Source organism: Armigeres subalbatus, chromosome 3 (assembly GCF_024139115.2).
Source record: "Armigeres subalbatus isolate Guangzhou_Male chromosome 3, GZ_Asu_2, whole genome shotgun sequence".
Lineage (NCBI taxonomy): Eukaryota > Metazoa > Arthropoda > Insecta > Diptera > Culicidae > Armigeres > Armigeres subalbatus.
Window position 1 is genome coordinate 117203027 of NC_085141.1, and position 12275 is coordinate 117215301.

The following is a 12275-nucleotide window of genomic DNA, read 5'->3' on the forward strand; positions in this document are numbered from 1 at the left end:
TCCAGAGGAAATTCATCCGAATTTCCAGAGGAAATTCATCCGAATTCCTAGAGGAAATTCATCCAATTTCCAGAGGAAATTCATCCGAATTCCAGAGGAAATTCATCCGATTTCAGAGGAAATTCATCCGAATTCAGAGGAAATTCATCCGAATTCAGAGGAAATTCATCCGACTTCAGAGGAAATTCATCCGATTTCCAGAGGAAATTCATCCGAATTCAGAGGAAATTCATCCGAATTTCCAGAGGAAATTCATCCGAATTCAGAGGAAATTCATCCGAATTCAGAGGAAATTCATCCGATTTCCAGAGGAAATTCATCCGACTTCCAGAGGAAATTCATCCGATTTCCAGAGGAAATTCATCCAATTCAGAGGAAATTCATCCGAATTCCAGAGGAAATTCATCCGATTTCCAGAGGAAATTCATCCGAATTCCAGAGGAAATTCATCCGATTTCCAGAGGAAATTCATCCAATTCAGAGGAAATTCATCCAATTCCAGAGGAAATTCATCCGATTTCCAGAGGAAATTCATCCGAATTCCAGAGGAAATTCATCCAATTTCAGAGGAAATTCATCCGAATTCAGAGGAAATTCATCCGAATTCAGAGGAAATTCATCCGATTTCAGAGGAAATTCATCCGATTTCCAGAGGAAATTCATCCGATTTCCAGAGGAAATTCATCCGAATTCAGAGGAAATTCATCCGATTTCCAGAGGAAATTCATCCGAATTCCAGAGGAAATTCATCCGATTTCCAGAGGAAATTCATCCGAATTTCCAGAGGAAATTCATCCGAATTTCCAGAGGAAATTCATCAGAGGAAATTCATCCGAATTTCCAGAGGAAATTCATCCGAATTTCCAGAGGAAATTCATCCGAATTTCCAGAGGAAATTCATCCGAATTTCCAGAGGAAATTCATCCGAATTTCCAGAGGAAATTCATCCGAATTTCCAGAGGAAATTCATCCGAATTTCCAGAGGAAATTCATCCGAGTTTCCAGAGGAAATTCATCCGAATTTCCAGAGGAAATTCATCCGAATTTCCAGAGGAAATTCATCCGAATTTCCAGAGGAAATTCATCCGAATTTCCAGAGGAAATTCATCCGAATTTTTCAGAGGAAATTCATCCAATTTCAGAGGAAATTCATCCGAATTCAGAGGAAATTCATCCGAATTCAGAGGAAATTCATCCGAATTCAGAGGAAATTCATCCGAATTTCAGAGGAAATTCATCCGAATTCAGAGGAAATTCATCCGAATTTCCAGAGGAAATTCATCCGAATTTTCCAGAGGAAATTCATCCGAATTTCAGAGGAAATTCATCCGAATTCAGAGGAAATTCATCCGAATTCAGAGGAAATTCATCCGAATTTTCAGAGGAAATTCATCCGAATTTCCAGAGGAAATTCATCCGAATTTCCAGAGGAAATTCATCCGAATTTCCAGCGGAAATACATCCGAATTCCAGAGGAAATTCATCCGAATTTCCAGCGGAAATTCATCCGAATTTCCAGCGAAAATTCATTCGAATTTCCAGCGAAAATTCATCCGAATTTCCAGCGGAAATTCATCCGAATTTCCAGCAGAAATTCATCCGAATTTCCAGCGGAAATTTATCCGAATTTCCAGCGGAAATTCATCCGAATTTCCAGAGGTAATTCATCCGAATTTCCAGAGGAAATTCATCCGAATTTCCAGAGGAAATTCATTCGAATTTCCAGAGGAAATTCAGTCGAATTTCCAGAGGAAATTCATTCGAATTTCCAGAGGAAATTATTCCGAATTTCCAGAGGAAATTCATTCGAATTTCAAGAGGAAATTCATCCGAATTTCCAGAGGAAATTCATCCGAATTTCCAGAGGAAATTCATCCGAACTTCCAAGGGAAATTCATCCGAATTTCCAACGGAAATTCATCCGAATTTCCAACGGAAACTCATCCGAATTTCCAACGAAAATTCATCCGAATTCTCATAGGAAATTCATTCGGATTTGCAAAGGAAATTCATCCAACTGTGACATTACCGCCTTGTAAAGTAGTGCACTTCAACAGTTATTAGCTACGATGTTTTTAGGCCAAATTTACCATTTTTTGCATTCGTATATCATGAGGCTCAAATTATACTTCTATGCCCAAATTTCCAACACAAACATTACCTAGATTGGACTGATTTTTTCACAGGAAATTTATTTACTCTTATCGCTTTTTCGCTTCAATAACTTTTTGGTGAGGAAATTTCATTTTACACGCGAAACGACTTGAAGTCTTTATGATTGTTTTTATGGCAACGGTCTCTTTTTGTAAATAAATAGTTGCTGCGTGTTAAATCTTTTGACTAAACAATAATGATTTTCAAAATCTATGAAAATGTTCGCCAAAGCAGTTCACCCTGGCTACGCTCACCATTTCTAGATTATACCGCCGTTCATCCAATTTGAATAAACAAACATGCACAATCCACGAACGTGATTATTCCACGGCGAGTTTTCGCCGCTTCACGGTCCCCAATGGAACTGTATATCAGATCCGACCCCGGTAGGCTGCGGCCCGCACGGGGACATAAGTGTTGTCGATTTGCCATTGTTTCCAATTGTCCGTTCCATTTTTGGGCAGGTGTCCCCACACTTCGGTCACGGTACCAAGCGACAAAACATGAATTATTGATGTAATCTTCGTTATGAAGCAGCCACGACCCATGCCACGACACCCACATTCCCTCAATCGGAGGCTTTCTGACTGACTGTGGCTTTCTTTTTTCCTATCGTCGCTTCCCGCTTCGATCCAGAAAAGCTAATTCTGGTCCCACCCCATCAGTCGGGAAGGTAAACAGAAGATCCTGGGGCGGCCAAGTACCACCACTCGCACATCATTCAGTCAAAAGTCAAATGTTTACCTTCTTCGCTGTCAAATTAAAGAGCTTTATCCTGACTTTGAATGTGGACCGCCCTCGGGCGCAGTAAGTCGACGGGAAAAGCATCCTCTCGATCCTAAATTAGATTTGTTGCGAAATGTGTACACTTCGCTGCCGTCCGGGGCGGCGAAGTGGGGTGGTCCGAGCCCGAGTGACGGACAACCCTGGAAACTCGGGTGAGGTAGGGTTTTCCGGGAACTTTTGAGATACATGTATCTTCCCATGTCGGCCGACGGGAAAACAGGCCAGGCGAAGCAAACCGCTCAGGTGATGAGAGCCAAGCAATAATGCGAGCAATAACTGGAACAACCGGGGGGTCCCCAATAAGCCGGGTGAGTAATGGCACGGAGTTGCGAGAGATGGATTCGAAATTTTCTCGAATAACATTTGATTTGGTTTAAAAAATGTATCAATAGTAAGAAGAAAACAGTGAACAGTTTGACGGGGAGGGTCTATTGGAAATTACGTGTTAATGAGAGCATCAATTCGAAAAGAAGAGTAAGTTCCAGTTGGAACTTACTGTTGGAAAGACGCAACATAAGTAGGAACCGAGCTAAAGAGGAAAGATAAATTCCCCGGCTTTCATGTTGATGAAAAGGCTACCCGTGTATGGAGTGAGCTTTTCCTCTCCCGATAGGAGGGGTAATATGGATGGAATCGAGTAGAATGAGTGAAGTGAAAACGAGATCAAAAGCCCCAACCTGCTAAAGGCCGTAGTCCGGTCCTAGGAGATGTGATGTTGTTTTCGTTTACTGCTGTTGTAGTACAATCAATCACCGAAGCGAGGAAAATCGAAACACCCTCCCAACCTGGACCACTGGTGCCTGCTGGTCGGTCCGGCTGATGAAATTCAGTTCCGAGCTGGACTTTTGACCTGGCGCAGAATGATGATGAAGCAATATAACGAAGGAGAGATTTCCGATCAATCAAGTGGAGCATTGGTCGGGGAGCTTTTGTCGAGTGTATCGACGGCACTTGTTCGGCAGAGCTTGATGGTAGAACAGTCAGTCTGTGATTGAGGGGTGGCTGATATCAATATTGTTATCTCGTTTCGAGATGATTTTTTTTCTCCTGAAGTGTAGATATAAACTGAATTGCTACGTCCGGTGGTGCTGCATTCTTGCACGAAAACTGGTAGGGCTCAAGGAATCAATTTTGAGACAAGGATGTCAGTAATGCTACCAAGTTGACTCAAGGTTGTCTGTATTCTTGTTTGTGAGGTCTGCTGCTGCAGCAAGTCAAACCATTATTTTACTGTGATATCCCTTTTAAGCAACTAACCACAGAGCCTTCTGCACTTTGATCATTTTTTTTTAAATTATTTAATTCAGAAATTGTGTTATATCGTATTATATTGTTATTTTGTTAATTTTTTAAATGGTGTTACGTACAATGGGTACAATACATGATAAAAAATGGATACGTGCGTCGGGTTAGAGTTATTGGGCCGAAAGCCATTTCACCGAAAGCCACTAGGCCGAATACGTCATTTGACCAAACAAAGCATAAGGCCGAGAGCGAAAAACGTATATCTAAAGAAACTTTTGGTCTTGGGATATAATCAATAATATCGTTTGGTCGAACAATAGTTAATGATAATTGAGAAGTTCGGAGCAGAGTGTAAAATAATCGAAAATTTTTGTGAAGTCGACCTGTCTTCACTTGTCAGCTCACTTCCAGACACATTCAAAGTCGGCTCTGGACTGTCAATATTCAGTTGAATATTAGTCATTAAATATTTATGCACATTTCACAAATTGATAAATTATCTGAAATCTAAACACGTATCAAATGAGTAAAGTAATTTGTCACATAGAACTGAATCTGATTTTCATTCGCGAGGCACTTCCAACGGTAAACACCAAGATAAACAATGCTAATTATGTTTTTTTCTGCACATAGTAAGCACACTCAGTGACAGTCGATTGAATGAATTGGTGGAGTAGTCGTTCAACTATGTCATTCTGTGTTTTGAATATTCATGCGATGCTTGCCAAAATTCGGACCGAAGTTGCTTCATGAAGATGAATATTTTAGGCTATGGTTCGAAGTAAGATATTAGAAGTGAGAAATGAGAAAAAAGACACACTTTTTTCATTAACTATTGTTCTGCCAAATGACGTTTTCTGCCAAATGACATTTTTGCCAATATGATCTGTTCGGCCAAATGGCCCCTCTTGCCAAACGACATTTTCGGTTTATTGACCTACTCGGCTTAATGATTATTTCGACCAAATGACCAATTCGGACGAACGACATTTTCGGCTATATGACCCTTCGACCTAATGACATTTTCGGCTAAACTGTTTTCGGCCTAACAGCCGTTTCGACCAGACGTACAATTCGGCCAAATGGAATTAGGTCAGTTGAATTTTGACCTAATGTATTATTCGGCCAAACGACCCTTACCCCATGTGTACAAAGAATAAAATGCTTTGAATCGTATTAAACATGGCAGACTTCAGTAAATTGTATTTATAAATTTTCACCGATCAACATGCCAATATCATCAAGTTTATCTTATCGTCGAATAACGCAACAGATAGTCTGCTACCAAAATGTAAGGTTTCGGTACACTAAATCATTCGGAAATTGATTTTCGCCGACAGTAAATAACTGTGAGTGGCAGATATTCGATAGGCTTCAATTTTCAAATGCTAACATCCAAACTTCTCCAGCCAGAAAACCCCCCCGTCGGCAACCGAAGCCATTTCTTACAAACCCTTATTGCCAGGGCTGTATGCCGGTGGAATTCCTTTCGGTGAATTTACGACACTGTGACAATTGTAAGTGCTCAGATGACACTACTGGTGCCTGTCGTTGTCCCGACGGGCAAGTAGCGTGGAAGTCAAGAGTCAGGACTCACCGAACCGAAAGCGAAAACGCAAACGGTAGCCATGAAAAATGTTAATAATTTATTTTGACAGCTCCACAAGTAACCGTGGAATCAAGCGAGAAAGAAGGAAAGATGAAGTTCCAAGTAGATTCATAACATTTATTCCTCCCAAGATGTTGTAAAATTGTCCCCGCGTTGTCAGTCGTTACCGAGTCTTCTATTCGCTCCCTTCTTGGTGAACGAACGGTGTGCTGGATGATGGCGGTGCGGTGGTGGTGGCGTTATTCGCAACAGCACGTGCGGCATACAGGATAAAAACCGTACCTCGTAATTGTCTGTTGGCAAAGTCTGGAAGTGATACGCACATCGATGGAACGTGAACAGATGCCATAAAAATAAACGGCAATTGGAGGGATGGCGATTCCTGGTTAAAGGATTTTTGGCTTGGAAAGGAATTACGTGCCATAACCGATCCCGATTTGATTGTGGGCAAAACGTGCAGATTCAGAGATTTTTTTTATTTTATTTACCGAGCATAGCAAACGACTTACTATAGTAAGATAGAAATATTCTTTCAATAGATATTGTAGAGGAGCAAAGGATTCCTTAATTTCTATGAATATTGTTTGAATTCAATTTTTAAAACGGAAAAAATGAAAAGCATATTTGTTGCATACGACGATAAAAGCATATGTGATTTTGTTAGCAATTTGGATCCACCATTTATTAGTAATTTAATATTTTCCAGACCATCAAAAAGCCTCGAATTTCATAAGCTTGATTCACATAGGTCCTTGAATCATCGAACCAGTAACTGCCAGACAGTACGGCTTGCTCCTATCGGAAGGGATGAGCAAAAGTTAAAGACCTGCAAAAATGTTCACGTTTTTAGTTTCTTCGTCTCAGTCAGTGTTGACGACATCTCCGACGGGACGGGCGAACGAATCGACATTGCCTCAGACTGGCAGTGCGCCACCGAGTGCGACTGTTTGCCCGATGGAGAGAAACTGAGAAAAAAAAATGGCAAAGACATTCATAAATCAAAAGATGAAATATTATATTGCAGTGCAACATATTTTTATGCTCTCATCCGTAGCTTTTTCCCCTTATCGGGGCGGCCGGCCCGCCGTTTCCTCTCAGGTTCCCTGTTCGTTGGAGCCCGCTTGTTCAGAGGAGACCGTATGTGAATGATTTTCATTTCCGTGCGTTTTTACGTCCGAATGAAACATGACGGTCCCCTATTAGAACATAATTTTTCAATGCATATTCGGAAAATATTAATGAAGGAAATTTTTTGATTATTGATGCGAAGACGGATACTAAGATCACAGAGAAAGGAGAACAAACCGCTTTTCTAAATGGTAATATGATAGGTAACAAAAACATGCTACGTATAACATTCCCTTTCCGTCACATTGAAAATAAGATTTCTGAAGATCTTACAGGGGATTTTAGAGCTTTTTTCAAAACTGAGGAAATTGAATTGGGGAAAGGGTCATTTGGCCGAAAGCCATTTGCCCAATTCCATTTAGCGAAATTGAACATCATTTGACCGACAAGTAGTTTAGCCGAATAGGTCTTTGAACAGAAAATGCCATACGGCTGAATACTGTCGTTTGGCCGAAAGGTCATATGGCCAAAAATGTCACTTGCCAAAAATGTTACTGACCGACAATAGTTAATGTGAAATATGTAGAGTGGAGGTGTGCATCGCCACGCCACCGGCAGTTTTTGACGTTACGCTGCCACCGACATTTTTGCATTGGCACATCGCTGTTCAAAATCTGTCACGTCGCTGATCTAGAATTTTCAATGCCGATTCAATATTGTAGGGCATTACATTATTCAATAGCGTATTTTAACAATGCTGGATCATGAATTTCTTATGAAAATTTAACCCTTTCAGGACGGATGGGTTATGTATGCCCAGCGTTTTAGATTGGCTGTGTAAAATCACAGAAGAAATCTAGGTCCTTGATTTCTGTGGCAAGAGAACCTGAAAAAGATATCCGGAACCTTGAGAAGATTCTGAGAGCATGCAAATGAATCTGAAATATTTGAGTCCTATACTGCATTGTATGATAATTTTGAGCATCAAGTCAGTGAAAAATTTTCAGAAATACGAGATACTCAAAGTTCTCCAAAACGTTCTCGAATTCATCCTACGGTATCTACCAGATCAAACAAAGCTTTTGGAATGACCTCATCGTCGGTTCATCCCATTCAATAGGCATATGCGCATCATGTAAACTGAATTTTCTTGAACACGAGATGTTCAAGGTACTCCAAAACATGCCCGAGTTCAGCCCAGATCAACCAAGTCACTGTTACATTCTCGTATCGCAGCTTGGTGTTCATTTAGAACTTCTACAGTTATCAACTTCAACTAACATTTTTGTATGCAAATAATATGAGGCTAGCACGATGATACGAGAAAATTTCCAACCTAGACTGCGACCGGAATTAGAACCCAGCTACCTTTAATATGCTGTTGTATTGTAGCCACACATCTTACCGCACAACTAAGGAATGCAAAGTACTGAGAAATATTTTCAAGTATAGAACCATATGCTTCCACGACATTGAGTCTTAGAACACCGATTCAAGGAGGATCCACTGAAGCTTGTGAAATAAATCATTGAAACCCTTTCGGCTTAATGCTCCTGCTGGGATGATCAACCATGCACAGATATATCGTTCTGGACTTAGATCATCGGATAGATCACTGAACTGTGTACTGAACTTCATGAGTTCTGGAGGATCAAAAAGGTCTGTAGTAGCTTGTAAAAGTAATTAGTCAAATCATATCGGCTGAATTGGACCTGCTGGCATGTTTAGCTATGAGCGAATAAATTTTGCATGACTTGGTTGATCAGGTTGATGACATGTTCTGAACACCAGGACGTTTTGAAAAACCATAAAAGGCCTGTATTGGCTTGTAAAAGTAATGAGTGCAATCCTATTGGCTCAATGAACCTGCTGGGATGTTTACCGATGCACGAATACATCGTTTAGGACTAGGTTCATTGGGTTGATCACATGTTCTAAACTACAGGACACTTTGGAGAACCTGAAATGGTTTATTCAAAACTCGATTAATTTATGTATTATGATCACATAGATGTTTTTAGACTTACATTTCGATTTAGGACATTTGTTTTCTAGACATATCTAACAGAATCTGTACAAATTTGCGGGAGCTCAAATTTTTGCCCAGATAATTCCGTAGGATTTTCAAAGCAAATTTTGTAGTGTCTCCCGGGAATGTTACGGGGAATTTTCCAACGAAATTCCGAAGATTGGGACGAGGAAATTTCGAAGAATTTGCCGATAACTTGTCAAAGAATTTCTTGAGAGAATTTCGATAAGTTTCACAGAGAAAAATTTTGAATAATTTCCTGAAGAAGCTTCAAAGGATTATCTGAGAACATTTTTATGAAGTTTTCGAGGACATCCCGATGCATTTTTGAGGAATTTAAAAAAAAATGCCGAGGAAATCCCGAAGAATTTTTGAAATTTTTAAATAAATCGTCGAAGCTGTGTTGACAAAAAATTTGCCGAGGAATTTGAGGTTGGCTGAACGAATGAGTGAGGGCGAGAAATGGATCAGAGAGCATATTGTTCCGTGGTGCTGTGTACTTGCCTGTAGACGGAAGTCAGAAGACCTCATTTCCCATCTCAGACGCCGAACCGGGACGGCTGTTGGTCGCTGGCAGGAGGGGCTCGACTGCGTTGAGAGGGATAGAGGCTTCCTCAGAGCTTGCGGCAAGATTGCGTCCCGATGTTCGACTTGTAAGTTTTAAGTGAGGCTGACTAGATATAGAATCGTAGTTTATTCCGAGTTCGCAAAACGTACTGCTGATCCGTTTTTTCGGTTGGGTTCGAAGAGTCGGACAGAAATTCCTTCCAACCAATACCATGAGTCGCTGACTTCAATAGTTGCAGATTCAGTTACAGTCGCTTTAAAGTACACGAAAAACAAATCGAGGAACAAGCTTTGTCACTTTTACAATGGATGAACTAGTATTGGCAGTGGCCTAGCCAGAAAATTGGTCTAGGGGGGTTTTCTGAACATTTTTTTCCTCTAAAAAAATTTTCTTCTGAAAATTTCGAAATTTCGTCTGTTGGGGGGGGAGGGGGGTTTAGGATAAAAACCCCACCCCCGGTGGCTACGCCACTGAGTATTGGAGATATCCATTACGTACTTCTTAACGTCTTCTTCATTTTGGTCAGACTTAAAGGGAGTAACGTAGAAGGACTAAACATCGTCAGTGGCAGCGTGACTATTCGCCACTTTCAACGTCACGTGATTCGCATCATTGTTGATGGAAGATGCAGATCTTACTTGAGCAGCGGAATGGTTAGAAGATGTCCCCCCAGCACTCATGTCACTGAGCAGATCAGCAACCAGGGTTCGAATGAGAGCTAGGGACTGTGTTGGTAGTGGGAGCAGGGGTGGAGACGTTGATCCGTGGTTTCTTTGACAGTACTGTTTCAGAGCTGGACGGTTGATGGGCAACGATCTGAACCCTTTTGTTGTTGGAATCAACAACCAATTTTTCCGGAATGTGAGCAATGGAATGTTGACCTCATCTAGGACTTCGAAGAAGGAGATCTCTTCACAGGATCTAGATCTGTTAATATGGTCGTCCAAAACGTCGTCTAAGTTGAGCTTATTGATACTCTGGAGGAATGTGGTTTGATCGGTTACACTTATTGATTTGGAGAGCTGGGATCCGTAGATCGTCTTGTTGATTCTTCGTAGATTTTCACCGTAGTTACCAAGCCGGGTGTCCATTGAATCGGTACGAAGGCTCTCATGATTGTCTTTTCACGATCATAAACAGCAGAATCAAAATTTAAGCGGCATGGTTTACAAAACCAGATTAATCCAATTTTAACTGTAACTGCATAATGCGATTTACTCATTCCTACGCAAGCATAATGAAACGCCACACCGCAAGAACCACCGCATGCGATTGTTCTACCAGTCTCCAGCACACTCGAACATACTTTGCATGAATCCATCTCAGAAGTATTTATTAAAAAAGGTTGAAGTATTCCAAAGTGCTTCAATGTAGCGGTAAATCGAAATATTTCCAGTCGCCTAATTGGCTCTGACGGCAGCACGAAAACAAAATGGGGCTGGGTGATGCTTTAAGGGGGGCCCTCCTTAGCCGTGCGGTAAGACGCGCGGCTACAAAGCAAGACCATGCTGATGGTGGCTGGGTTCGATTCCCGGTGCCGGTCTAGGCAATTTTCGGATTGGAAATTGTCTCGACTTCCCTGGGCATAAAAGTATCATCGTTTTAGCCTCATGATATACGAATGCAAAAATGGTAACCTGACTTAGAAACCTCGCAGTTAATAACTGTGGAAGTGCTTAATGAACACTAAGCTGCGAGGCGGCCCTGTCCCAGTGTGGTGATGTAATGCCAATAACAAGAAGAAGAAGATGCTTTTTATTTCGTCCGGCAAATCATATATGACGTCAATTTTGAAAAGCTTATTTGAACGTTGAAACACGTTTTAATCGAAAATAGTTTGATTTTCCGAGTTAGAAATTTGATTTACTTTTAGATTGGCAACATGAAAGTTGAATTATTTCGATAAAAAAACGATTGTTGATAGCCTACCCTACGTATTTAAGGTGGTTATACAACAAAGCCACAGATCGGCCATCTTGGAAACCACGTGCTTTTTCTAGTGATTTTTCAAGAGCATGAATTGAGAGAACCACAACGCCCATAGGGATGAAACATCCGTAGATCGTTTGTTTACTCATGCTAAACAATCGACTTTAATTTCAGCATTGTACGAAAATTATTATGCTAGATGCGAACTTTCGATAATAGGAGTAGAAAACTGTGTGGTGAATTTGAAATTCACCACATGGCTTGATTGTATAATCACCTTAAAAGTTTTCAGTATAACTTCGTTAAACACATTTAAAAAGCATTTTCAAAAATAATTCCTATCTTCATCATGTCGAAGTACAGTGATGGAGATATCCATTACGCACACGTTCATCTCAGCGAAATGGTAGCAGCGCGGCTTCGTCAAGGCGAATTGCCTACAGCTTGTCTTACATCCAACATAAAAAGCTTTGCAAGCGTATACAGCTTCAGCAAATTGCTGTCAGATGGCGCTTCGATGAATAAAAAACCCTGATTGATTCTTAGTGTGTTTTTTGTATATAAATCGTATTTTGGCCATAACTTTTGATCCCATAGTCCGATCTGGCCAATTTTCAATAGGAAACAATGGGATAGGATTCCCCATCGAATGCAACTTATTCGGATCAAGAAGCAAACAAATCGGATCAAGATACTTACCTGAAATATGAGTGAGTTTTATTTTGCGCACATACATACACACGCACACACATACAGACATCATCTCAATTCGTCGAGCTGAGTCGATTGATATATAACACTATGGATCTCCAGACCATCTATCACAAAATCATCTTGGGAGTGAATATATAGCCTTTTCGTTACACCTTGGTGTACGAGAAAGCAAA

General features: G+C 40.7%; 1 protein-coding gene across 3 annotated transcripts in view; it reads right to left on the bottom strand.

The window, feature by feature from the left end:
• Positions 1-12275, bottom strand: part of LOC134228116 (hybrid signal transduction histidine kinase M-like) — a 480207-nt gene that overhangs the window by 151081 nt on the left and 316851 nt on the right. The gene's annotated exons all lie outside the window — the stretch shown is intronic.